The sequence below is a fragment of the Humulus lupulus genome, chromosome X, assembly GCF_963169125.1.
Source record: "Humulus lupulus chromosome X, drHumLupu1.1, whole genome shotgun sequence".
Lineage (NCBI taxonomy): Eukaryota > Viridiplantae > Streptophyta > Magnoliopsida > Rosales > Cannabaceae > Humulus > Humulus lupulus.
Window position 1 is genome coordinate 142,271,362 of NC_084802.1, and position 26,665 is coordinate 142,298,026.

Consider the following 26,665-nt stretch of genomic DNA (forward strand, 5'->3'; position numbering starts at 1 on the left):
AATTAACTCATGCTAAGCAACAAGATTAAATGAAAAAAATTCTGGTTCCATGTTTAAACTACACAGAAACGTTTTATAAATTCAAATTCAAATAAAAGACATGCCTTTTATAATTAAGCCTGACAAAAGATAATATATATGGATTCTAACAAAATTTCCTGTTACTGGTAGTACTTTTTTAGATGCAAGGCATTCCAAGTTTGTGGAACCACCTTTCCATTTAGTCGAGCTAGTTTGAAGGTCCCTTCTCATAACATTTCCACGATTTGATAGGGTCCTTCCCAGTTTGGCTTATGTACACCATCCTTAGGGTCTTTGTTGACTAGGAATATTGTTTGAAGCACCAAGTCTCCCAGTTCGAGTCTTCGCTCCCTGACCTTTGAATTGAAGTAACATGTCACCCTTTGCTGGTAATGGGTGAGCTGCAACTGAGATTCTTATTGTTGCTCTTCAATTAGATCCAGAGATGTATTAAGAAGGTCATGATTCTGTTCCTGGTCAAAGGTTCTTTATCTGTGTGATGTCACCAGAGTTTCAACTGGGAGCATGGCTTCATTCCAAAGGTTATGGAGAAGGGAGTGTGCCTAGTTGAGGTGTAATGTGAGGTCCTATTGGCCTAGAGAACTTATGGGAATTGTTTAGGCCATAGCCCTTTAGCATTCGCTAGTTGTTTCTCTAAACTCACCTTGAGAGTCTTGTTTAATGCCTCAACCTGCCCATTGGCCTATGGGTATGCTACTGAAGAGAAACTTTTGATTACATCATATTTCTCGCAAAAATTCGTGAATAGATCACTATCAAATTGAGTTTCGTTGTCTAGCACGATCTTTTTTGGGAGTCCAAAATGGCACATTATGTTCTTCACTACGAAGTCCAGTACTCTCTTTGAGATTATAGTCGCCAGAGGTTCTGCCTCGACCCACTTCATAAAATAGTCGATCTCAACAACCGAATAACAAACTCCTCATTTTCCAGTAAGCAATAAACCAATTAAATAAATTCCCCAGATGGAAAATGGCCAGGGAGAAGAGATCATGGTTAACTCCATAGGTGTAGCTTGGGCAATAGTGGCACAGCGTTGGTATTTGTCGCACTTTAGAACATATGACATCGAGTCCTTTTTTAGTGTGGGCCAAAAATAGCTCAGCCTTAGTACCTTCAAGGCCAAGCTTTGCCCCCTAGCGTGGTCTCTGCAAAATCCCTAATGGATTTCCTTGAGGATAACCTGTGTTTCTTCAGGCAGAACACATCTTAGAAGAGGCATGGAATGGCCTCCCCTGTACAGGATCCCCTTGCCCATAATATAACTCAAGATCTAGTACAGCAACTTTCGAGCATCCTTGCGGTCTTCAGTAAATTTTTTGGACGTGAGGTATTCTACTATCGGGGTCATCCAGGTCGGTCCTTCATGAATCATTCTGCCCTCACTTGACTCTTCTTCTACACTCAGCTTGTCTAAGAACTCCATCAAGACCACATTCAATGTGTGTGCTTCTTTGGTTGTGGAAGTTCGGCCTAGAGTGTTTGCGTTGGTATTCTGGTCGCGAGGGACTTACTCGATGGAATATAACTCAAATTCTGATAGCTCACTTTTTACTTTAGCTAGATAGGCTGCCATTTTGATTCCTTGAGCTTGATACTCCCCTAACACTTGATCAACCATGAGTTGAGAATCGATGAAGCATTAGAATGCTTTCGTCTTCAGCTCGTTTACTACCTGAACTCTAGCCTACAAAGCCTCATACTTCGCTTTGTTAGGATGTGTCGAAACTGAATCTGAGAGTTGTATGGAAGCGTCCTTCAGGTGTCATCAGAATTATTCCAACTCTAGATGTGTTCGTTGGATGATCTATCAACGAAGAGTTTCCACAACTCTTATATCGGTGCCCTCATTGGCTCATCTTGGAACCCGGTACATTGAGCTATGAAATCAGTGAGTGCTTGGCCCTTTATTTTTGTTCGTGGCTTATGTAATATCTTGAACTTACTAAGTTTGATAGCCCACTTCAACAGGCGTCCTGATGCTTCACATTTTTGCAAGACCTGCCTTAAAGGTTGATTGGTTAAGATGTGTATGGTGTGGGACTGAAAATATGGCCTGAGCTTCCTTGAGGCCAAAATCAGGCAGAAAGCAAGCTTCTCAATTAGAGGATACCAAGATTCAACTCCAGAAGCCTCTTGCTTATGCAGTACATTGGTTTCTACGCATGATTTTCTTCTTGAACTAATATGGCACTAACCGCGTTCTCCGTTATTGCTAAGTACAGATATAGACACTCCTCAATAATTGGTTTTAACAATATGGGGGGTTCAGCTACATGCTTTTTCATATCTTTAAATGCATGTTCGCATTGTTCTGTCCATTTGAATCGTCTATTTCCCCCGAGCATAATAGAGAAGGGGAGACAACCGATTTAGTGTCGCGACTTTTCCAGTTAGGCTCTAGACTTCTTTCTGCTATCTCGGCGACAACATCTCTAACAAAAATATCATCTTTTCAGGATTTTCCTCAATTCACCTCAAGTTTTCTATGAAGTCCAAAAACTTCCCCGACGAGAACCCAAATATATATTTCTAGGTATTCAACTTCATATTATACTTCCTCAGCATGCTAAAACATTCTTCCAGATCAGATACATGGTTACTGGAAGTTTTCGATTTTACAAGCATGTCATCGACATACACTTCCATGTTCTTTCTGATCAGGTCAACAAACATTTTTTGACCAGCCTCTGATACATTGCTCCCGCATTCTTCAGCCCGAATGGCATGACTTTGTAGCAGTACACATTGTGCTCAGTCATGACGTTGGGACTTTCCCAGTTAGGCTCTGAACTTCCTTTCACTATCTGGGATAAGGCATCTCTAACAGCGATCTAATTTTCATGGGATTAGCTTCAATCCCCCTCAACTTGACAATGAAGCCTAAATACATCCTCGACGAGACCCTAAAGGTACATTTCTAGGGGTTTAGCTTCATATCGTACTTTCTTAATACAAAAAAACATTCTTCTAGGTCAGATACATGGTTATTGCCAGTTTTTGACTTTACGAGCATGTCATCAACATACACTTTCATGTTTTTCCTATCTAGTCAATGAACATCTTGTTTACCAATCTCTGGTAAGTTGCTTCAGCATTTTTTAGCCCGAACGGCATGACTTTGTAATAATACACGTTTTTCTCGGTCATGAAGCTGGTAAGTTGTCCGCAGGGTTCATTGCGATCTGGTTATATCAAGAATACGTGTCCATGAAGGACATGAGCTCATGGATAGTTGTGGGATCAACTAGCTAATTTATTCTTGGTAGGGGAAAATAGTCTTTCGGACAGGCTATGTTGAGGTTGGAGAAGTCAATGCAAGTTCGCCATTTTCCATTTGGTTTCGGAACGAGAATGGGGTTGGCTATCCAGGTCTAATATTTTGCCTCCCTAATGAATCCACATTTTAGTAGGCGAGCTACTTCTTCTTCTCGAGCTTATCCTCACTCTTTTCCCAAAAGTCTCCATTTCTGTTGCTTTGCAAGCATATTTCTATCCAAATTTAGCATGTGCGTAATCACATTCAGATTGATTCCTACCATGTCTGCGTGTGACCAGGCGAAGACATTGAGGTTTTTTCTACCATTTAGATTATTTCCGATCTTTACCACTCTTGAAGGTGTTTCTGGATCAAGGATTACCTCTTCTAGCTTATTTAAGTCTTGGAGCTCAGTTCGGCCTTCGCCTATCCTTGGATCTATTTCCTCTGGTTGGGTGACCTCATTTTTTACTATCTAAGGTTCTTCTGCCTCTTCAACAACTACCATTGCCTAAGGCTCCTCATTTTCTTTGATTATCACCATGGCATGTTTCTCGAGTTATGATTTTCCTTTCATGGAAATGTTATAGCATTCCTTGGTAGCAAGTTGCTCCCCTCTTACAATACATATCCCCGAGGATGATGGGAACTTCATTTCCAGATGGCGAAGAAGTTACAGCTTCAAATGTCGTTAATGGTGGTCTTCCCAAGATTGCGTTATAGGCAGCTGGACAATCGATCACTACAAGCTCAAGCATTTTAGCAACAACTCGTGCTTGTTCTCCCAGAGTCACCATGAGCTCGATTGTCCCAATGGTTGCCATTCCTTCTCCCAAAAATTCGTAGAGAGTCATGGAGGTCACTTTAAGATCGGCTACTGATAGCCCCATCTTATCTAGCATGGACCCGAATAGTACGTTCATTGAGCTTACATTATCAATCAAGATTCTTCTCACCCTCTCATTCGTGAGTTGAATGGTAATCACCAGCAAATCATTATGCAAGGAATCGATGTGGCTAGAGTCCTATTTCATGAAAATGATTGGTTGTTTATCCAATCACTATTATTTTGATAACCTCTGCTCCGGGGTGAATAACGTGCCCTTCTGAGTCTTCAACTACTTAATATATCTCTTTTGAGCCCCATTGCTTGTGTCTGCCAGATGGGGGTCACCTGCATTGGTGGTTATATCTCTTCCTTCAACAGGAGGAGGGATAATCTGGTTGCATGGAGCTAGGAGAGTTGGTGGTGGAATTCCTTGGTGTCCCTGAGCTGGTTGAGGGTCCTGTATAACTGGTGGATTGGGAGCTACCCTATTCCGAGCATACTGTGCCAACGATCTAGCTCAGATGAGTGTCTCGATCTCATCCTTCAATTGACGGCAATCATCAGTGTTATAGCCAATGTAGTTATGAAAACAACAAAATTTGGTCGGATCTCTCTTTGCTCGCTGATGTTTCAAGGGCTCAGGCTTCTTCCACGGAAGGTGGCTAGAATTAGCCAAATAGATATGTTCCCACGTGTAACGTCCCTAATTTTCTAATTAGGCTTAGTGCCTTGATTAGTGTGTCGGGAGAGCAATAACTGATTTAATTGTGTTAATACGTGGATTAAATGATTATGTGATTAGAAATGCATGTTTAAGTGAATTAAATATGCATGTGAACCCATTATGTTAATTGGGGCATAATTGTAATTTTGGCCCGTTGAGGGCATAAATGCAAATTATTTATATGTTATGCTTGATACCACAAGATTGTGGTGATATATTTGTGATGTGCGATACGAAATGGTCCTAGGGAGTGGAATAGCAAAATAGTCACATTGAGGTCGAATACCCGGCTCGGGGTGAGCCTAGGGGTATTATGGGTACATAGTATGTGTTCGGGATTACCGGGTAACGGGAAGCAATTTAGCGATCATTTGGGTATGCCAGGATTAAATGGAGAATTATAGGAACACTCGAGGAATCAGTGGGATGTGGCATTTGACGGGATTGCCCTTGTCACGCCCTGGTTAGCCAAGACTGTCACACTGTGTACTTTAAATAGTGCTTAACTCGCTAAACGAGTCATTAGGTCATAAATGTGCATCTAAGTGTTATTAATGGGCCAGGGTGAAAATCTCGGTCAAAAGGAATGGATATATTTTATTTAAAACATTAAATTGTACATGGGATCCCATAAAAGTGTTTACAAAGTTATTTACAATCCAAAATGGTCATTATAGTTAAAAAGTTACAATCCGCTGACCTAAGTGGCAAAAATAGGGTTAAACCCTAGTTCCCCTGAGAAACATCTTGGCCGTGGTGGTCAAGCAGCTGCATATGTACACATCGCCACCTAAGCTCTCCACTCAAGGCTGGGTAAACTTTTCTTTCCCTTTACCTGCACCACATAGCACTCGTGAGCCAAGACTCAGCAAGAAAACTTATTACTGCATGTATAGGAAAAATAATAAATGATCATGTAATTATTCTAGGGCTTCAGCCCTAATCAGATGATGACTAGAAAGCCAATCCTGGGGTCCTGCGCCCTGAATAGATGACTAATGAGTCATTCTGGGGTCTTGCGCCCTAAGCCATGTGGCTATCAAGTCACATGAACCTTTTTGGCCCTGGCTCTGAGTAACTAGTTATAGATTTGCCAAGCGCTTTACTTTTCTTTGACCAATAGGTTGGTCAAGCATTTAATGCTCATTTTAATTAGATCTAATCATTTCAGCTTGCAATCAAAACACTAATGTCGTTCTTGACTCATAAGTCAATTCCATACGACCAGCGCACAGTACTATTGTTGATCATGACTGATAAGTAAAAGCTTCTCAACCAGTACTAAACACCATTGCCGATACTGACTAATAAGTCAGCACCATTCACAAGTAAGCAATGTTGCCAGGCATTTACAATGCAACCAATGTCCATATATAGAGCACTCAACATGCCTCAACAATAATCATGTATGTCACATACTGGGTGCAGTTTTCTTACCTCAGTCTTGAGCGTAAAAATAAATAAAGAAGGACCCTTGAGAACGATCTTGTCCTTAGATCCCTTAGCGATCACCATATCATAACCAAATATGAAATCCCATTAATAAAATGAGTAATAAAAGGTTCATGGACTAAAACCCAGCTCCCAGGACCTCAATCCTACTAAAATGGTTAGTAGATTCAATCCCAAGCTTAGAGATTCGAGAGCCTGCGCTTAAAACTTGTTAAAACCCAACCTGGCCCAAAGAGGACAGGCGGGCTACAACCTGCCCCTAAGGGCCGCAGTGCGCCCCTAAGACAAAGAGCCCCCTATCTGGGTGCCAGGGAAGGGTTGCGACATGACCCTGAGGGTCGTAGCGCGCCTGCAACACAAAGCCCAGGGGAGGCTCTGGGGTTCATTCAAGTCGCAACTTGCATGAACTCGGTCACAACTTGACCCCGCGAACCCAGCTCCCCTACATTTTCCTCAATTCTAACTCAGCCAAAACTCATCAAATAAATCTCCAGTATCACAACCAAACCTTAATGCAACATTATCACATTTTAACATCAAAACCCAAGCTTTATGCCACTTGAAACATCACCAAATACACAACTCCAAAATCAAACTATCAAGCTAAAAGAATAACCATAAAACAGAGTAAAACTATAAATTTAAACTTACAATCGTTACCTCAAATGTGGATTGAACCCCTATCAATTGCTGAACACACTTCTAAGCCCTCAATCTTCAAATCCTTAAGCTTAATCTTCTAGTTTAGATTCAAAATTCCAACCCGAGAGAGAGAGAGTGAGATGATCGAGAGAGAGAGAAGAGAACTCTGTTTTGCCTGCCCATGAAATCTACAGCCTTCCTTTGGTTAAACATATCCCATGGTAAAAATGACCAAATTACCCCTAGGGCCATTCTAATACTTCAAAGCAACCCAAGGGTACAATTGTCATTTCCAACCTATCCTGTTAATCATAATTAACGTCCTCCAATTCCCATTACTCCCAATATCCTCAAATAATTAATAAATCATATCCCATTAGCCTCTCATTCTCAGTAATGTACTAAGCATCAAATTACCCCTAATAGCATTTGAATTTAAAGGCTTTTATGCTTTGAATTTAGAAATGAAAAAATCTCGAGGTGTGGCAAACACTATGGTGTTCGGCCATATAGGGCATTTTAAGATATTATTGTAATTATTTAATTAAATAAAATTAACCCTAAAGTGTTGCTATAAATAGGTACTTATGTTTAGGGTTTTTGGGAGAAGAAAGTTTTTCTAAGAGCCTTTATTCTCTGGAAAAAAAAAAAAAAAAACTAGACACATAAGACCTAATTTGGCCGCCCAACATACTCTTTCTTCTTCTCCAAATTTTCCCATCTCATGTATTGAGAATTTTCCACCCTAGTCTAGGCGATTAAAGGAAATTGTGGAAGACTGTGTAGTTTGAACACCCAGCTCACTCTCTTGTTATTACTCTGTGACAGAAAGGAACAAGGGTTAGAGAGAGTAGAGGAAGGAGTCTTAATATCCGCTACATAAAAAGTAAGATTCTTAAACTATGTTATTTGATTTACTTTATGAAATTCATTAGAAACATGTTTCTAGGATGTTTTATATGTTAATTTGTTTAATATATGAAACATACATGAAAATATTGTATAATCTTGTAAAATGTATTCCCAGACTCCTGAAGAGGAAGATGCAATGGGAAAAGTTCCTTACACATTTGCAGTTGGAAGTCTTATGTATGCTATGTTGTGTACTAGACCAGATATCTACTATGCAAGATAATCACTCTTCTTGATGCAGTCCCTATTAGGGTTTTATGCCCTAATTAAAACTTAATTTCTTTTTAATCTCATTTTTTTATTAATAAAGAATAGAAATCATTTTTTTTACTTGACCAATCACTTTGCTCGCATATTTTATTTTCATGATTATTTGTTTTATATAAACTTCTATTAAATCTCAAGTATATAACTAATCATATTTATAGTGATGCAACCAAAGTGGAATTTAAGTATAATAATATGTTCAAAATAAGTTAGTCCTAAGATTAGTCAGTGCATAGGATTTACACTGACTTGCCAATCTACGATATGATCTACTTACACATTGTAGTGTTATGTTCTTTCTAGAACATTAGCAAAGTAGATAAGATCAGCTATATTAGTTACATCAGACTGGACAGATATTGACTTTAGATAGATAAGTAAATGTACTGTTATCATCTAATATAGTCATATCATAAAGTTGATCATAGGTCAATTCAATCTCAATTCTGAGTGGTTAGTATTCTAACTAATTGTATTATTCAAGTCCATTGATTTGTTCATTATCATCTTACCCTACAAACTAGCCCATACTTACATCTTGGGGACTTGGTAGTAATATTGAGTGGCAGTGTTAATCATAGATATGAACATCTATAGCTTCTAGATAAAGAAGTGAAATGATGATCACCTTATAGCTTGGTTCAGCGCGTTAAATGATTGAGTACTCATTTTAGTGATTAAAGTTCACAGAAGTATCATTTACAAGGAACTTAGTGATATTTAGGGATAAAATACAATAAGGGGTAAAACGATAATTTGAACCTGACTCAGTTGTAGATCATCTATATAGAGGATTGAATGAAAAATTATGGTTGTAACAATGAATAACATATTTACTTTAAGTGTAAAGTATTCTATGAGTTCAAGAATGCAATTCCAAGTCCTTAGTGGAGACACGAGAAATTAATAAGGTAGTGAATTTATTCGATAATAATTTTACGGAAACTTATTGGAGCTTAAATTCATGGATCCATGGTCTCCGCAATGCCTTTGATTAAATCATCTAGATAGTCTCGATTAATTAATTTAATTATCAATTAGGATTGTCAAAAAAATTTGTGTCAATTTTGGACAATTTTACTAAGATGTGGAATTTCGAGATGAAAAGAGAAATTTAGGCAAATTTATTAATTATGACAAATTTGTGTCAAATTGATAAATAATATTAAATCAATGTTCAAATTATAATTATTTAATTTGAATAAATGATTTAATTATTAATTGATTAATTATTGATTAAATATAATTATAATTATATATATAAAATGTTTTAATGAAACTTTATAGATTTGGTATATAACATACCAAATCAGTTTTTAATATATATATTATATATTATATTTATTTATTTAATTAATAAGAGTTTTTTGTTTTATTATATAATTATAGAAAATAATAGTATTTGATTTTAAAGGCTTTTATGCTTTGAACTTAAAAATGGAAAGATCTCAAGATTTGTCAAACATTATGGTGTTTGGCCATATAGAGAATATTTAAGCTATTATTTTAACTATTTAATTAAATAAAATTAACTCTAAATTGTTGCTATAAATAGGTACTTAAATTTAGGGTTTTGGGGAGAAGAAAGTTTTTCTAAGAACCTTTATGTTAGGAAAAACTTATACAGGATCTTTATTTATTTTCATGTAGATCTAATATTAAACAAATTAATATGAGATAACCTAGAACATGTTTCTAAAATTGAATTCAAAGAGAAACAAAGACAAGAATACTCATAGTATACGCAGCAGAATGAAAGAGTTCTTCCTTCAGTTTCTCTAACTCTTATATCCTCTCTGTCGCAGAGTATTATCAAGAAACTGAACCGATCCTCTATTTTCTTCACAGTCTTCCAATGTATCCTTAGAATCACCTAGACTAGTGTGGGAAATTCTCAACACATGAGATAGATATAGATAGAAGAAAAGAAAATAACAAAGAGGCTTAGAAAAGGACTTGTGTTTAGAGAGAATCTAAAACTATCAGAAAATCTGACTTGTGACTTATCAAACTTATGTTTTGACTTCTCTCTAAGCACTCATTTTATAGACTCAATTAGGCCATTTAATTTAATTAAAAAATCAATAAAATAATAGTCATTTTAAAGCCCTAATTCGAAATTATCATGGGCTTTAGACCTGTGAAATTTCCCATTTGATTATAAGCCCATTGGACTTAAAATCAAGGCTTGTATTATTTTCTATTGATTTAATTAATTAAATAATTATTTAAATCCTTTATCAAATTAATTATTTATAATTTGAACCTTGATTTAAACTTATTTATTAATTTAGATACCAATTTATCTTAATTAATAAATCTGCCATGATTTCTCTTTTCTTCTCAAAATTTCATAACTCTGTGAAACTATCCAAAATTGACCTGGTCAACTTTGATAATTCTAATTGATAATTAAATCAATTAATTGAGACTATCTAGATGATTTTATCTAAGGTACAATGGGGGCCATGGACCTATGAAATCAAGCTTCAATAAGTTATCATAAATCTAACAAATAAATTTACTAACTTATTAATTCCTCGTGACTCCACTATAGACTCAGAATTGTACTCTTGAATTCATAGAACGCTCTATAACCAATATAGATACGCTATTAATTATCAATCGTTACAACCACAATTGTCACTCAATCCTCTATAGATGGTCTACAATGAGATAGGACTAAAATACTTTAACGCCCTACTTCCTTAGAGCCGTTACTACGTGAGTTTAAAACGTGCAATTAACTCGCTAAGTGAGTTTTAAGGCAAAAGTGTAATTAAACCATAAACAGGGTCATAAAATTTAAAAATTAATTCCATTTACTGAAAATCACAAAACGTTACACATTTGGGATCCCAAAATACTGTTTAGAAATATTTACAACTTAAAACACAACCAGAGTCGGTTAAGCGACAAAATTTAGGCTTAGTACAATAATCTCCCAAAACTACCCCTGGCCGTGGCAGCCAGGCAGGCAGGCCAGACATGTACGCGCCGCTTCACGCTCTCCATACTCATGGTTGGTCGACTTTCCCCTTGCCCTTACCTGCACCGCAGAGCACCCGTGAGTCGAAGCCCAACAAGAAAACCCTCACAAGCAGATAACATATACATATCAAACACTTAGCATATAAATAAACCATCATCAGGCTAACCACATACGGCCATGCCATCCCAGGCGCTTTACCAGGCCCTGGGTTCGCAGTCAACATCATGAGGATATCCCAGGTATCCTTTAGAGTCTCGCCCTGGCAACTCGCACTCCGCGTGCTAAACGCTGCTCTCGACCCCTTGCCGCACTCGGCCTTGCACTCCATGTGCTTAATGTCGTTCCCGACCCCTTGCCATTCCCGGCCATGCTGATCTCGGCCTTCGCCGTTACTGGCCCTTGCCGTTACCAGCCCTCGCCGTTCCCAGCTCTTGCCGATCATTCACACATATGCACACATAGCATAGTAAAGCAAATACTTAAACATGAATATACTCAATTAGAGGGATACGCCCTGCAACACAATCATATAGGGTCGTGCCCTGTAACACAAGCTCTACGGGTACAGCAGTTTTCTTACTTGTGTCCCGCGCATTCCAAGCACCGATGTCCCAAGCACAGTCCTCTAGTCCGAGCCTCGCTGAAACCCTAGTCACAATGCACCAACAATATTCATCCATCAAGTTCTAATCCCTTAAATAACTTTGGGTCATAATTCTAATCTCCGGGACCTTGAATTCTATCAATCCGGGTGATAAAATCCATCCCGAGCCTTAACCTTTGAGTTCCCAAGCCTAAACACACTTTAGAGCCCAAAATTGCACTAAGAGTCGTGGCCCCATGAGGCCATGTCGCGGCCTGCCCCCAAACCCGAGAGCCACTCCAAAACAGGGCAGGCGCATCGCGGCCCTAGCTAGGGCATGCTACGACCTACCCTTCTTCCAGGCCACCAAAATGCTTCGGAGGGCCGTGGCTCAGCAAGAACAATGTCGCAGTCCGACCCTTCGAACCCAGAAAAATCCTCCATTTTTGCCACAGAAACCCATCCAATTAACCCCAAAATCAACCCAACAACTCAAGCTAATCATCACAGAGGTTATACTATGGATTCAACAACAAAACCCAACAAGAATTCAAGTTCAAAGCCTCATCAAACGCAAGAATGATCCATCACCCCATACACATGTAAACTCTAAGAAAACCAGCAGCTACTCAAAATAATTCACTAAGATTAAAGCTTACCTTAAGCTGAAGTGATTCCCTAAACCAGTTCCCTAAGCTCCAAGCCTCAAGCTCCCAAAATCCTAGCTGAATTTCTTAGTCTTGACTAGTTTCCACTATAGTTTCCCTTGCTAAGACTTAGAGAAAATAAAGAGAGAGAAGAGAAAGTGCTTGGGTCGGTTTCTCCAAGTTTCTAAGTGTTTCTTGAATTATGTTTTATTTAACTTAAACTTCCAAGGTTACCTCAAAGCTCGGGGTGCCAAAAACGTCCCGTGGGAAAAATGGTAAATTTCCCCCATATTCACTCCTAAACATTCTAACCTCAAACACATCTCCAAATATTTATTTCCATAACCCGATAACCCCATAAAACATCTAATACCTGAGATACCCCTCGACTCGTCCCGAGTAAGATATTCAACCCCGTTGTGACTTTCTGGCTAACAGCTCTCAGGGACTGTCTCGGATCGTGCTACACAGATATATCACAATATATCACAATTATAACAATTATTACATTTATGCCCTCATCGGGCTAAAATTACAAACATGCCCCTAATATCCAAACGGGACCCACATGCATATTTAATTCAGCTAAACATGCATCTCTAATCACGTATTCATATAAATTCACATATTATAGCAATAATTCACTTACTGCCCTCCAGGCACACTAATCAAGGCCCAAAGCCTTATTGGCAAATTTGGGTCGTTACAAATACTATTTTATCCCTCATTGTATTTTATCCTTAAAACACTTAGTTCCTTATAAATGATATTTCAGTAAACTAATTTAATTACTGAAATGAGATCTCTATCATTTAACACCTTGAACCAAACTAAAAGGAAACCATCGTTTCAATTCTTCATCAGAAGCTATAGATGTTCATATCTATGATTAACACTCCCACTCAATTATACTACCGAGTTCCCAAGATGTAAGTATGGGCTAGTCCGTAGGGTAAGTTAGTAACGAACAAGTCAAAGAACTCAAATAATACAATCAGTTAGAATACTAACCACTCAGGATTGAGATTAAATTAACCTATGGTCAACTATATGATATGACTAGAATAGATAATAACGGTATGTTTACTTATCTTATCAACTGTCAATATCGGTCCAGTCCGATGTAACAAATACATCCAATCTTATATACTTTGCTAATGTTATGGAAAGAACATAACACTGTAATGTGTAAGTAGATCATATCGTAGATTGGCAAGTCATGTGCACTGACTAATCTTAGGACTAACTTATTTTGAATATATAATCATATTTATATTCCACTGTGATTACGTCACTATAAATAAGATTAGCTATATGCTCGGGATTCAATAGAAGTTTATATTATTTAAATAATCATGAAAATAAAACATGTGAGCAAAGTGATGGACCAAGTCAAAAAATGATTTCTATTCTTTTATTGATAATAAAATGAGATTACAAAGAATTTGGGTTTTAATTAGGGCATAAACCCCAACAAACTCCCACTTGCACTAATTGAAACTAATGCCTTAATTCCACTAATCCCATTTCCTTGATATGCTTATCAAATGTAGCTTCTGGTAGTGTCTTTGTAAACAGATCCTCAAGATTGTCTTCAGTTGCAATCTTCATAACCTTCACATCTCCCCTCGCCACATATTCTCGAATAATGTGATACTTCCTTTCTATATGCTTACTCCTCTTGTGACTTCAAGGTTCTTTTGAGTTGGCTATCGCTCCTGTATTGTCACAAAACAACACAAGTGGTTTATCCATTTCTAGAATAACACCAAAATCTGAATAGAACTTCTTTAGCCAGACTATTTCCTTAGCTACTTCTGATGTGGCTATGTACTCAGCCTCCATGGTGGAATATGAGATTGCAGACTGCTTTACGCTACTCCAAATCACAGCTCCACCCCCAAGAATAAACACCATTCCAGAAGTAGACTTCCTGTCATCAACATCAGTTTGAAAATCTGAATCGGTGTAGCCTACAGGGTTCAGAATACCACCCTTGTAGACTAACATATAATCCCTAGCCCGTTTCAAATACTTCAGGATATGCTTAACTGCTATCCAATGTTCCGGTCCTGGGTTTGACTGATACCTTCTCACTACTCCCACTGCATAGCAGATATGTGGTCTAGTACACAACATGGCATACATCAGACTTCCAACTGCAGATGCGTAAGGAACTTTTATCATTGCATCTTTCTCTTCAGGAGTCTGGGGAGACTGCTTCTTTGAAAGATGAATTCCATGGCGGGACGGTAGACGCCCTTTCTTGGAATTTGTCATTGAGAAACGTTCAAGCACTTTATCAATGTAAGATGCTTGAGATAGAGCTAAGAGTATGTTCTTTCTATCCCTAATGATCTGGATACCTAGAACATAACTTGCTTCACCCAAATCCTTCATCTGGAATTAAGTGCTCAGCCAATTCTTCACATCTGATAATTTCTTAACATTGTTTCCAATGAGTAAGATATCATCTACATAAAGAACCAGGAATACCACTATTTGATTTGCCTTCAGTTGGTAAACACAGAGCTCATCAATATTTTGTTCAAAGCCATAGGTTTTGATTATTTCATCAAACCTAAGATTCCAGGAACGAGAAGCTTGCTTAAGTCCATAGATGGACCTATTCAATTTGCAAACTTTTCCTTCTTGTCCAGCTACTTTAAATCCTTCTGGCTGATCCATATAAATGACTTTGTCAAGCTTTCCATTAAGAAAAGATGTCTTGACATCCATTTGCCAGATCTCATAGTCGAGAGTGGTTGCTATGGATAGGAGGATGCGAATGGATTTGAGCATGGCTACCAGACTAAAAGTTTCCTCATAGTCCACGCCTTCTCTTTAGGTATAACCTGTTGATGCTCATAATCTCATCAAGAGAAAATATAAGGCCGTCTAAGGCGTCCCATGCGCGAGGCCATGAGGGGCCGCGAGGCCGTCTACGGCGCCCCATGCGCGAGGCCAAGAGGGGGTCGCGAGGCCGTCTAAGGCGCCCCATGCGCGAGGCCATGAGGGGGTCGCGACGCCGTCTAAGGCGTCCCATGCGCGGGGCCATGAGGGGCCGCGAGGCCATCTACGGCGCCCCATGCGCGAGGCCAAGAGGGGGTCGCGAGGCCGTCTAAGGCGCCCCATGCGCGAGGCCATGAGGGGGTCGCGACGCCGTCTAAGGCGTCCCATGCGCGAGGCCAAGAGGGGGTCGCGAGGCCGTCTAAGGCGCCCCATGCGCGAGGCCATGAGGGGGTCGCGACGCCGTCTAAGGCGTCCCATGCGCGGGGCCATGAGGGGCCGCGAGGCCGTCTACGGCGCCCCATGCGCGAGGCCAGGAGGGGGTCGCGAGGCCGTCTAAGGCGCCCCATGCGCGAGGCCATGAGGGGATCGCGAGGCCGTCTAAGGCGTCCCATGCGCGAGGCCATGAGGGGCCGCGAGGCCGTCTACGGCGCCCCATGCGCGAGGCCAAGAGGGGGTCGCGAGGCCGTCTAAGGCGCCCCATGCGCGAGGCCATGAGGGGGTCGCGACGCCGTCTAAGGCGTCCCATGCGCGGGGCCATGAGGGGCCGCGAGGCCGTCTACGGCGCCCCATGCGCGAGGCCAGGAGGGGGTCGCGAGGCCGTCTAAGGCGCCCCATGCGCGAGGCCATGAGGGGATCGCGAGGCCGTCTAAGGCGTCCCATGCGCGAGGCCATGAGGGGCCGCGAGGCCGTCTACGGCGCCCCATGCGCGAGGCCAAGAGGGGGTCGCGAGGCCGTCTAAGGCGCCCCATGCGCGAGGCCATGAGGGGGTCGCGACGCCGTCTAAGGCGTCCCATGCGCGGGGCCATGAGGGGCCGCGAGGCCGTCTACGGCGCCCCATGCGCGAGGCCATGAGGGGATCGCGAGGCCGTCTAAGGCGTCCCATGCGCGAGGCCAAGGGGGGAGTCGCGAGGCCGTCTACGGCGTCCCATGCGCGAGGCCAAGAGGGGGTCGCGAGGCCGTCTACGGCGTCCCATGCGCGAGGCCAAGAGGGGGTCGCGAGGCCGTTTAAGGCGCCCCGTGCGCGAGGCCAAGAGGGGGTCGCGAGGCCGTCTAAGGCGCCCCATGCGCGAGGCCATAAGGGGGTCGCGAGGCCGTCTAAGGCGTCCCATGCGCGAGGCCATGAGGGGCCGCGAGGCCGTCTACGGCGCCCCATGCGCGAGGCCGTCTAAGGCGTCCCATGCGCGAGGCCATGAGGGGCCGCGAGGCCGTCTACGGCGCCCCATGCGCGAGGCCAAGAGGGGGTCGCGAGGCCGTCTAAGGCGCCCCATGCGCAAGGCCATGAGGGGGTCGCGAGGCCGTCTAAGGTGTCCCATGCGCGAGGCCATGAGGGGCCGCGAGGCCGTGTACGGCGCCCCATGCGCGAGGCCAAGAGGGGGTCGCGAGGCCGTCTACGGCGTCCCATGCGAAAGGCCAATAGGGGCCACGGGGCCGTCTACGGCGCCCCATGCGCGAGGCCGTGCAAGGTCCCACGCACGCACGCCCCGGGAGGTCCATCAGCCCATAATCTTCTCAGGAGGCCGACGCCCCGTGACTTAACGTGTATGGGCCCAAGACCCCTATTCAACGCCACGGCCAATACGGACACCGAAGATCCCCTTTTTCACACTTCAAAGTCCCTATGCTTAGTGTGAGTCAAAGGAGACATGTTTGTACGACCAGGTACCAGGTACGGATGCCAGTACCAGTGAGGATCGTGGTCCGTACGTCTACGGCCATAGGTCAGAGCCGACACCACTACCTCCTGCGCCAACACGCCTGCTACCACGCCTCAGGAAGGGGTACAGACAAGCAGTGGAGACATCCTCCTGACACCTGCTCCTGTACGGGATGTACAGCCACAACCTCTGAAGCCACTTCCCTAGTACAGTACGTTTGTACCTCTTGGTCCCCTGGACCACTATGTACCTAAGGCCATTAGAGCCTACTATAAATTGAATTCCAAGGCCACCTGAAGGGGGGTTGGAAATTTTACTGTAGCAGAGACATTAGTGTGAATGAGATACTGAATTCTCCATTGTTGTTATTCCATTGTTCTTGAGTCATTGTTCAAGTTTTCATAGCTTTCGAATTAGCAATTTCAATTCGATAATTTTTCCAACTTAACTTCGTTGACGAGTTCTCACCGTCAACAGTTTGGCGCCGTCTGTGGGAACGTTAGTTTTAAGCTACTGTTCCACCATTATTTCCGACAAGAAGAAGATGCCGAGACGCTCGAAGCGACTAAGGGAGACGCAGGAGGTCGAAGTTCACTTAAACGGAGTCCAGCTGAAGGCCTCCATGAAGGACGCTCCTCCACCCAGGGACGTGGAGCCCCCGAAAGACCCTGAGGTTCAAGGAGGAGACAGGGTGGCCTCGTCACCGGCTGCTCCACCTGGGGGGAGTCCTCCCAGAGCACCACCGGTGCACGCTGATGAGTTCCCTCCTCCGAAACCACCGCGGGCACCGAACTCCGGCCGGCAAGACCCGGGCCCTTCTACCCATAGGCCAGACAAACACCCCCGGGTCCACTCCGTGAGCTCGAGTTCAAAGTCCCGATTTTACGAAGAGGAGATACGTGAGCTCCACCGTAAAAACCAAAGATTAGAAACTACCTTGGAGAACATGCAAGAGGTCCTTAACGGCCTACTGCAGGGTAAATCCAGCATAACCTTGCCCAAGGGAAAGGAGAAGGGCAAGGGTGGGGTGGAGACCACTGTGCCAGTAGATGATGGAAGAACCCGACACTCGACTAGCAACACCCCCCGCACGAAGCAACGTGATCACCCCGAACCGCCTAAGCAGGCCCAAAAGCCAACGCCGAGAACCACTGCTGCCCCTCGACGCGAGGATGAGGTCACCTCCAAAAGAACGCCCCCAGACTTGCGGGAGGAGATCAACAGGAAAAGGGCAGGCAAAGGGACCACACCCCCTGAGGCGCCTCGAGAAGGCAAGGGAAAGGCGGGTCTTAGCCCGTCCACTCTAAGAGACTCCCTCAGCAAAAGGAGGCAAGACTTAGACACAGAGATGCGGAGCTTGCGGAGCAAGATTGTCACCGCGTCGGGTGGCCAGGTCTTTGAGGAAGAATTCGACCACGAGTCACCCTTCGTGCGAGAAATTCAGGCAATCCGGCTCCCTGCCAATTTTAAGGAGCCCAACATGACCCCTTACGAAGGGAGCACGGATCCAAAGTACCACCTGGATGCGTTTAACGATCTCATGAAATTGAGGGGGATTGGAAGTGGTGCCAGGTGCCATTGCTTCGCTGTTACTCTGAAAGGACCCGCCTACAAATGGTTCAAAAGGCTAAGGCCGGGGTCCATCAGGTCCTGGCAGCAGTTCTCTGACGAGTTCCTCCAGCAACACCATGCCGTGCGGGACTACACGATGCCAGGCACCAGCTTAGCCAACGTGAAACAAGGGGAAAAGGAGAGCCTAAAAAGCTACATTCACCGGTTCAATATGGAGGCCGCGAAAGTGGGGAGCCTGACGCGCCGGGAGTTAAAAATGGCCATTACTGCTGGGGTACTCCCAGGGAGCAAGTTGTGGGACAACATGCTGAAGAGGGAAGTCACCGACTTGGACGACTTCTATGAAAGAGCACAGAAGTACATCCGTGTGGAGGATGGCCACGCAAACCTGAAGGCCGGAAAGGAGGAGTCCCATGCAAAGCCCCCAATTAACGACGGGCCGAATATAGCTAAGAAGAAGAGGACGTATGAGGGGTCGAGAGATGACCAGCAGAGGAAAACCAAACGAGGGGGTGATCATAGGCCAGCGACCTATACTTACTATACGAACCTCACTGACACCAGGGAGCATATTTACGTCACCAACGAAGATCGAGTGCCCTTCAAGAAGCCCCCACCAATGAGAAAGGATCGGTCCAAGAGGGACCCCAGTAAATACTGCCAATACCACAAAGACATTGGACACACCACGGCAGAGTGCATCCACTTGAAAGAGGAAATTGAGGAGCTCATCCGCCGGGGGCACCTAGGCCGTTATGTCAAGAAAGAAAGGCAAAGGCCAGAAAACGAGCCCAGAGCACCCCAGGCACAGGAACGAGCCCCAGAAATACAAGGGGAGGTCCGCACCATTTTCGGAGGCCCAGGATTTGGAGGAGACTCTCAGAAGGGACGAGATAAATATGCAAGGGAGGCTCGACGAAGTCCGCCCCCCTGTGTCATGAGTTTAGAACAGCGACCCCCGAAGAGTTTCAAGGGGGAAAACGACTCAATAACGTTCACTGAGGAAGATGCACGGGGGGTACACTTCCCCCACAATGATCCGCTGGTGCTGACAGTCCAGTTGGCAAATATGCGTGTGCATCGAGTCCTGGTGGACAACGGGAGCTCAGTGGACATCCTATATCGCCCGGCTTTGGAAAAAATGGGACTGGGCATTCGTCACCTAAAGCCTTGCCAGTCGTCACTATACGGATTCACAGGGGATTCAGTGCAACCCCTTGGGATGATTGAGTTGACACTTACCATGGGGGAGCAGCCCCGCCAAACCACAATTATGTCTAACTTTGTTGTGGTAGATTGCGCATCAGCTTTCAACGCGGTATTAGGGAGGCCCTCCCTGAGAGAATTGAAAGCCATAACTTCAATATATCACTTAGTTGTCAAGTTCCCGACCCCAGGAGGGATCGCGAGTATGAAAGGAGAACAGAAGGAAGCAAGGGAGTGTTACAACACCTCACTCCGCACGCCTGCAAAGCCACGTGAGCCGATGGCCATGGTGGTACACGAGGCGATAAGCATGCCCACAGGGGGTCCGCAGGAGCTGGACCCTCGGGTCGTGGATGAGGCAAGAGCAGAACCGGTAGAAGAAGTAGAGGAGGCTACGGTGACGGAGGAGCCTTTAAGGAAATTGAAGATAGGGAGAAGCCTACAAGGTGGCGTGAAGGAAGAATTGATAAGATTTTTGAAGGATAATCTAGACGTGTTTGCATGGAGTCATGAGGACATGGTGGGCATAGACCCCAGCGTAATGTGCCACCACCTGAACATCTCCCCAGGAGCAAGGCCCGTCAGGCAGAAGAGGCGGGCGCTCGATCCAACAAGGTACGCAGCGTTAAAGGAAGAGGTTGACAAATTGAAGGCCAACGGGTTCATCCGTGAGTCTTTCTATCCTGTGTGGGTATCAAACCCAGTACTCGTGCCGAAGCCAAACGAGAAGTGGAGGACTTGCGTCGATTTCATGAATTTGAATAAAGCTTGTCCTAAGGACAGCTTCCCACTCCCCAGGATAGATCAGTTAGTAGACGCAACAGCGGGGCATGAGTTACTAAGTTTTATGGACGCCTACTCGGGATACAACCAAATCCCAATGAACCCTGCAGATGAGGAACACACGTCATTCATTACAGACAAAGGGCTCTACTGTTATAAGGTGATGCCCTTCGGGCTCAAAAACGCGGGAGCCACCTATCAAAGGCTGGTGAATAAAATGTTCGCAAATCAGATAGGGAGGAATATGGAAGTGTATGTGGATGACATGCTGGTGAAGACCAAAGTAGCTGCAGAACTCAACAAAGACCTTGGTGAGATGTTTGACACGCTCAGGAAATATCGGATGAAACTGAACCCAGCCAAATGCACCTTCGGGGTATCCTCGGGAAAATTCTTGGGCTTCATGGTCAACTCCAGAGGAATCGAGGCCAACCCCGACAAGATAAAGGCGCTCATAGAAATGAGCCCGCCGAAGAATAAGAAGGAGGTACAATGCCTAACAGGAAGGGTGGCGGCCCTTAACAGGTTCATCTCAAGGTCCACCGACAAGTGCCTCCCATTCTTTGACATCCTCAAAGGGAGCAAAAAGTTCGCTTGGGATGAAAGATGTGAGGAAGCCTTTGTCAGGTTGAAAGAGCACCTGGGGAAGCCGCCCCTGTTAGCAAAGCCAGAGAAGGGCGAGAAGCTGTACCTATACTTGGCGGTGTCGGAGCATGCCATCAGCGCAGCCTTAGTTAAGGGAGAGAAGAAGCAACAACAGCCCGTATACTATATCAGCAAGCGTCTGGTGGACGCAGAGAGCCGGTATCCAGAGATCGAAAAACTGGCCTATGCGCTAGTAGTGGCGTCGAGGAAGTTGAAGCCTTACTTCCATGCGCATACGATTGATGTCTTAACGGATAGTCCTTTGAGACAAGTCTTACATAAGCCAGAGACCTCAGGGAGGCTAATGAAATGGTCGATTGAGCTAAGTCAGTTTGATATTGTCTACACCCCAAGGGCCTCCATCAATGGGCAGGTGCTGGCAGATTTCATAGTAGAATTCACCCATCAGCCGAATGAAGGACAGAGTGAAGGAGGGGCGCAGCCTGTTGTGGAGGATGAACTGGGAAATGTAGAGAAGTGGAGCTTGCATGTTGATGGGGCGTCAAATGAAGGAGGATCAGGAGCGGGCATCATGATGACTGGGCCCGAGGGACACAGAATGTACTGCGCAATCCGGTTTGGGTTCGAGGCCTCCAATAATGAGGCGGAGTACGAGGCGCTCTTAGCTGGCCTGCGCCTAGCCCAGGAATTGAAAGTAACGCGCCTCCATATTTTCAGTGACTCGCAATTGGTGGTATGTGATAACTCTAGAATTTAGAGTTATTTTTATAATCTTTGAACTTGCTTTTCAAAATTAAAAAGAGCAATGAGTCATGTTTTCATGTAATTTTGTCAGTGTTAGTGTGTTATTCTAGGTAGTGAGTCTGGGTAGAGTTAAGTTTTGTATTGTAATATTTTTCAGTGTTTTTATGTAAATTTCTGTGTGTATTAATCAGGAAAGGAAGCTTGCAAAATCTGTGAAAGGGAACTTTGGAATCAAAAAGGGAGCAACGAATTCTGAAAGGGGCTTGTTGCTGCTTCAATGCTGTAGCATCACCGTAGCATCGGGCAGAGCCAGGAAGGAAGCGTGACAACTGCGAGCTGGACTTAATGAGGCATAAGTGGCGCTGAGATGGCAAGAGTATTGTACAATTAAGTCAGCTGGGTGATGTGGCACGTGGAGGACAAGGTGGGAATTGACTTTCCTATTAGGGTAAAGCAAAGTACCCTAAAGAAAGGGGGTACCAGCCGAAATAGGGAGCAGCCCCCATTCTTGGAGACAGCTGATTTTCTTAGACCATTTTTGAGAGAAAACAGAAGAAAAGAAAAAAAAAACAGAGAGAGTACAGAGGAGGAAGAGGACCACGAGCTGACAACGAGGGGGATTGAGCACAGCAATTCCTTCTAACTTCTTCTTCTCCCTTCTTCATTTTGTATTGTATTTTCTCTCTATCTAATTTGTGAACAAACTCCATGGATTTGCTAATGGCTACTGGTTTTGTATTTTTATTATTAAACATGAACTAATCTTTAGAGGTTTGGGTGGTTATGAACCCTTATGTATGAACTAAATTTCTAAAATGCATGGTTAAGTTGTTTATGTCATAGTTCAATTGAATGTGCTGTAATGTTAATTGAATGTTAATTACTGGCCATATTTAACATTTATTAAGTTAGATCTAACTTGGAAAAGGGAAGTCTAGCTGAACCCATTCAATTGATGCAAGAAACTTACCTAGTTTTAGGTGATTTTTAGTAGTGGAATAGGACTATTTTGCTGCCTTGCATAACCTAAAGATTTGGTGTTTGATGGATTGTTTATAGTCTGTTTTAATACAGGAATGTATTGAGAGAGGTTATAAACAATAGATATTAAGTTTTGGGAAAAACTTACTGGGTTTTGCGAAATCTGTTAGCTGTGACATAAATTGCTGACCCATTGCTGAGCCATTGCTGTAGCAACTGGAACGAACAGAGGAGAATTAACCACCCAGATCTATTTTCTCGTATCTGAAATTTGCACAGAATTATTTCATTTGGTCTCTGATCTTTAGCTTAATTAAATTTGCTTATTTACATTTAATTCCAAAATTAATTACACAACCTTTCTCTTGATTTGGTTACTGTATTATAAACTGTTTTTGGTTGATTTTACTTTATTTTAGTTGAAAAGTCCCTGTGGAGACGAACTTTGATACATTATCACTGTATTACTTGTTGTCGATTGTGTATACTTGCGCATATTTTAAACGTTAGAAAATTCACAACAAGTTTTTGGCGCCGTTGCCGGGGACTTTAAAATTAAATTCTGTTTTATCAACTATTTTACAGTTTATTTTCATTGTTTTTGACCTTGTTGGTTCGGGTTGTGCAAACTCAGGTACCTACAGTGTATGAACCAGCAAGAGGACAGTGAACTTGCTCCTATTGACCCCGAGATCGAACGCACTTTCAGAAAAAGGAGAAAGGATCAAAAGGCTAAAAGCCGAGGTACTATGGCTGAACGTGTTGATGATGAGGGGGATGGCCAGCAAGTCACTAATCCCATTGTTTTGGCGGATGACAGAGCCAGAGCAATACGGGAATACGCTGCCCCCATGTTTAATGAGCTAAATCCAGGCATTATGAGGCCAGAAATCCAAGCAGCTCAATTCGAGCTCAAGCCAGTGATGTTTCAAATGCTCCAAACTGTGGGGCAGTTCAGCGGGATGCCAACGGAGGATCCTCATCTCCATCTTCGTTCATTCTTGGAGGTGAGTGATTCCTTTAAGCTTCAAGGAGTGAGTGAAGAAGCATTAAGGCTGAAGCTATTTCCATTCTCATTAAGAGACCGAGCTAGATCATGGCTCAACACTTTGCCTCCCGATTCCGTTACAAATTGGAATGACTTGGCTGAGAAATTTCTGAGAAAATACTTCCCTCCCACCAGAAATGCAAAGTTTAGAAGTGAGATTATGTCATTTCAGCAGCTGGAAGATGAGTCCACTAGTGACGCGTGGGAAAGATTCAAAGAGCTTTTAAGAAAATGTCCACACCACGGCATCCCGCACTGTATACAGATGGAGACCTTCTATAATGGCCTCAATGCAGCTTCTAGAATGGTATTGGACGCTTCAGCCAATGGAGCCATTCTTTCCAAGTCTTACAACGAAGCATTTGAGATTTTGGAAAGGATCGCAAGTAATAACTATCAATGGTCAAACACTAGAGCTCCTACAAGTAGGAAGGTGGCGGGAGTTCTTGAAATAGATGCATTAACGGCTCTAACAGCTCAAATGGCCTCAATGACCAACATCTTGAAGAATATGAGTTTGGGAGGAAATGTACAGCCAGCTGCTGCCATTCAAAGTGCAGAAGTATCATGTGTGTATTGTGGGGACGGGCATACTTTTGAGAATTGCCCTTCCAATCCAGCCTCGGTCTTCTATATGGGTAATCAGAATTTCAACCGCAACAACAACCCATATTCTAACACTTACAATCCAGCTTGGAGGCATCATCCAAATCTGTCATGGGGGGGTCAAGGAGCAAGTTCAAGTGGAGCACCAACACAAGAAAAACAGTCATATCCACTGGGATTTTCTCAACAACCAAGACCTCAACAACCACACCAACCTCAAGGCTCTCAAACAAGTTCTTTGGAGAATTTAATGAGAGATTATATGGCCAAGAATGACGTTGTAATTCAAAGCCAGGCAGCGTCTCTTCGGAATTTGGAAATTCAATTGGGGCATTTAGCTAATGATTTGAAAAATCGACCCCAAGGTTCCTTGCCTAGTGACACCGAGAATCCAAGGAGGGATGGCAAAGAACAATGCAAGGCAATCACGCTACGGAGTGGAAAAATTCTGGAAAATTCTGAGGAGAAAATAAAAGGCAGTGGGGAGCCCACTTCAATCCAAACTGAAGGAGAATCTAGTAAAAAACCAGCAAAAGAAGTTACTGAAACTGGCCCAGTTGATACAGCATCGGGTCAGCAATCTGTTCCAGTGGAATCTGTACCAAAGCCGCCCCTACCATTTCCTCAGCGATTTCGCAAACAGCAGCAAGATGGGCAGTTCAGGAAGTTTCTGGATGTGTTAAAAAAGCTCCACATCAATATTCCCTTAGTGGAAGCATTGGAACAAATGCCAAACTACGTCAAGTTTTTAAAAGATATTTTGACGAAAAAAAGAAGATTGGGAGAGTTTGAGACTGTTTCTCTTACAGAAGGTTGCAGTGCCATGTTGAAGAGTAAAATCCCTCCGAAATTGAAGGATCCTGGTAGTTTTACAATCCCTTGTTCAATTGGTGGAAGAGATGTGGGAAGAGCTCTATGTGACTTAGGTGCTAGTATTAATCTAATGCCTATGTCAATTTTCAAAAAGCTAGGCATTGGGGAAGCTAGGCCAACCACAGTTACTTTGCAATTGGCGGATCTTTCTATGGCGCACCCAGAAGGAAAAATTGAAGATGTTCTAGTGCAAGTTGATAAGTTCATTTTTCCGGCCGATTTCATCATTCTTGATTATGAAGTGGATAGAGATGTTCCAATTATCTTGGGTAGGCCATTTCTAGCTACTGGGAGGACCTTGATTGACGTGGAAAAAGGGGAGCTCACAATGAGAGCTCAAGAAGAACAGGTAACTTTCAAGGTATTCAATCATATACATTCTCCAGATGAAGTAGGAGATTGTTTGGCCATCACTGTCAAGAACTCTAATATGGAGGAAGAGGTACCCACAAGGTATAGCAAGAAAGTGAGGATGAGGCTATCTCTTAAAGAATTTGAGAGCAACAATGAGCTAGGGGCAAGTATAAACAAGGCATCGTCTCATTTGCAAGAGCCACGTAGAAAGAAGAAAAAGAAGTGTGGTAGGAAAGCTCATTCCCAAAGGTTTGAAGTGGGGCAGCGGGTGTATTTCTCTAATTCTAAAATAAAAGCAAGTTCCAGACAGCCAGCATCAAGTTTCTCTGATTCCTTCTTGATAATTAAAGTCTTTCCGTGTGGTGCATTGGACTTGCGTGATGAAATTTCAGGAAGAGAGTTTAAAGTGAATGGCCAGCGGCTGAAACACTATTGGGGAGGCGAGGTCAACCGAGAAAAGACCTCGATCTCCTTGAAGGATGCTTGAAAATTGTAACTTGGGGTGCCTCATAAAAAGAAAAGAGAGAAAAGAAGCAGAAACAGAAAAGAGTGAGGCAAAAATCAAAGGCACCCCATAATATAAAAAAAAAAACTAGAGAGAAAATAAAGAAAAAAAAAACAAATAGAAAAAAAAATATATATATATATATAGTAGCTATAAATAAAGTGTTCTGTTTAAATCTGAGAAGGTGTTATTTTCTGTGCAGGAAGGTCATGGAAAGGTTACAGTGGAGTTCTAGTCTGGGCAGAGGAATTAAGTTTGGGGTGGAGAGTTGTTGTCCAGTTGCTATAGCAACCAGTCAGCAACACTGGGCAGCAAGCATTTAGGCTGGGTCCAAAAAGAAATTGACGTTGTTTTCGTATCGGGGTTTTACA

General features: G+C 43.3%; 1 non-coding gene across 1 annotated transcript; it reads right to left on the minus strand.

Annotated features, from left to right (window-relative positions):
* Positions 1-24,098: 24,098 nt before the first annotated feature.
* Positions 24,099-24,205, minus strand: LOC133807763 (small nucleolar RNA R71). Its single transcript, XR_009879657.1, has one exon. It is a non-coding gene; the product is annotated as a small nucleolar RNA R71 (small nucleolar RNA).
* Between the last annotated feature and the right edge of the window lie 2,460 nt (positions 24,206-26,665).